Below are 2704 nucleotides of genomic sequence, written 5' to 3' on the forward strand. Positions count from 1 at the left end.
GAGAGAGAGAGAGAGAGAGAGAGAAAACAAAGAAACAAAGAAAGTTTATTTGGCTCACAGTTTTGTAGGTTTCAACTCATGACTGTCAGTACCTGTTTATTTGGCCTTTGGTGACATGTCACAATAGAGGCTCATGGCAGAGGAAGTCTATTTACCCCATGGGAATTTGGGGCTCAGTCCCACAATTCAAGGTGTGGTGGCAGTGACCAGTGGCTCTCCCAGTAGGCCCCATCCCCTCCAGTTTCCTCCCTGTCCTATGCCACGCTTTCCACCTGACATAGGACACTTACTGCCTGACCATCTAGCTTCCCAAAGGCACCACAGTATCAATGGCCTCTTTCTCGTCTTTCTGTGGTTTTCTAGAGAAAATGGAGGGAGGCAGGGAGCATGATAGGGTTGGGCTGTAAGAGAGGCCTTTGCTGTCCTTGGGGATCTTAGGTTCACCTTCCACATCTTGTATCTGCAGATGCTGGAGGGCATGTTCCGACTCTAGTCATCGACTTGAATTTCTGCTCAGGAAAGTCACAAGTTTAACACCATCAAACTGCTCTGGTACTCTCCCTCGGGGCAGGGAGCACCCTCCTGAGGGCTGGTGAGCACTAGTCAGCCGGACAAGGCCAGCTGTTCTTTATCACAGTGTTTAATCTCCTTTCTGAGAGAAACTTCAGGGGAGAACTGAGGCTTCATAAGGACTGGCATTACACAGATTCCTGTGCCCAGTGATGGCTTCTAAAGCCACCTGTCACCCCATCATATCATCTACTGAAGATGAAGCCACACTTTACAGAAAAAGCTAACAGGTCACAAATGGGATGGCATGGAAGAGTAACAGATGGGACCATGTGCTTTGGTTGGAGGCCACCACGTTCCTCCTGGAGCGTTCTCCTTGGCATCTTTAGACAGCTGTGATTTAAGAGGCCTATAACACACTTTACTTCAGAATGACTAAAATTTAAATGGCCTCTGTATTTTAAGGAAGCATGACAAGAACGAGGAGGGCTGCGTAGCTCCCTTTACGCAGCCCTGTTGCCCTGACAACCTGACGAAGCAGCTGCTGCTCAGGGTTCAGAATGCAAAGTTCCTCTCTTTGCAGCTCCAACTTGTAAGCTCTGTATACAAACCAAGACACACAGCAGCAACCCCTTGAAAACAGGCCGTTCCTCTCCTGGACGCAGAGCTCCGAGCCACATCTTTAGAAAGTGTCTCATAGAAATGCCAGGTGTTCAGCATTAACATCATTCCAGTCGATGCCTTTTGTGCAGAGAAACGTGACCTCTAACTTAAGTCAGCCTCTCCGGAGCTGCAGCTCAGCTTAATTTTTAGGATGTTTCCCTTGTCATCAGGTCTGAGATCTGAGTGATCTAATGGTGTGGGGGGGGGGGGTTGAGTCATGGAAACAAGTGATTTATTTGTTCAGCAATCCCCTGTGGGCGGCGGCTTACTAGGTCATGCCTGAGTCTGCCAGCATTCCCCTAGCCCAGCACGTGGCCTAGCATACGGCCCAGCACATGGCTTGGCTCAGGTGTTCAGCAGAAGAACGGAAGCTTCCCCCGTGTCCTGCTGGAGTGGTGGGGTAGAGCGCTCCGTGTTTTGTGAGTGAGCACAGGTCTTGTTCTGTCTGTGTCTGCAGGCTGAGCCTCTTTTACCTTCCTTCCTCTGACCGTTGGACACCCCCCTGCACTGGCTGCTTGTTTCTCATGCATCGGGGCCCTGGGTGGCCAGTGAAAGAGGATGGCTTTCCCTGTACTGTGGGGGTGAAGACTAGATGTTTCTAGCAGGGATTGAAGATGTAGTATACTCCTTAACTGAGAAATTTAGATAAATGAAGGCACTCTAGGGGTGCAGTGTGGTCGGGGTGGCGAGGCAGGATATTCTAGCAAAGACTCTTGTTGCCATAGAAAGGATAACAACCAACTCAATCCATCCAAGGAAGAAATCAAATGTCAATCAGAAAAACAGTCCCGAAGAAGACTTCAGGATGGGGAAGATGGCTCAGTCAGGAAGATGTCTGGACATCAGCAGAGGACCCAAGGTTGGTCCCCAGAAACCACGTGAAAAAAGAAAGAAAAAGAAAAAAGAAAAAGCTGGTGCACTGGCCCATATCTGTGATCCCAGTGCTGGGGAGACAGAGATGAGCTTGCTGGCCAGCCAGACTAGCCAGTCAGCAAACTCCAAGGTCATGGAGCCCACTGAGAGACTCTATCTCAAAAAGTAAGGCAGTGGCACATGCCTTCAAGGCCAGCATTTGGGAGGCATGGGTAAGTAGCCTTCTGTGTGTGTGAGGGGAGCCTAGTCAACATAACAAGATCTCAGCCAACCAGAGGTGACATAGTAAGACCCTGTCTCAAAAATAAATAAATAAATACGGGCTGGAGAGATGGCTCAGCAGCTAAAGGCACTTTCTGTTCTTGTAGAGGACCCAGGTTCAGTTCACAGCACGCACAGTGAGGATCACAACTGTCTACAACTCCAGATTCATGGGATCCAATGCCTTCTTCTGTGGCACTAGGCATGCACACAGCATGGTAAAATATAAACTTACAGGTGAACCACTTATACACATATAAAATAAAATCTTTAACTAAATAAGTGAAGAACAATTGAAAAAACTTACATGTGCATATACACACATATACACGCACACATACATACACAAACACAGACACAGAGGGAGAGGGGGAGGGGAGGGGAGAAGAGAGAGGGG

General features: G+C 48.6%; 1 protein-coding gene across 1 annotated transcript in view; it reads right to left on the reverse strand.

Annotated features, from left to right (window-relative positions):
* Pcsk6 (proprotein convertase subtilisin/kexin type 6) overlaps positions 1-2704 on the reverse strand; it is a 183895-nt gene that overhangs the window by 93342 nt on the left and 87849 nt on the right. The gene's annotated exons all lie outside the window — the stretch shown is intronic.

Source organism: Grammomys surdaster, unplaced genomic scaffold (assembly GCF_004785775.1).
Source record: "Grammomys surdaster isolate TR1022 unplaced genomic scaffold, NIH_TR_1.0 271, whole genome shotgun sequence".
Classification (NCBI taxonomy): Eukaryota; Metazoa; Chordata; class Mammalia; order Rodentia; family Muridae; genus Grammomys; species Grammomys surdaster.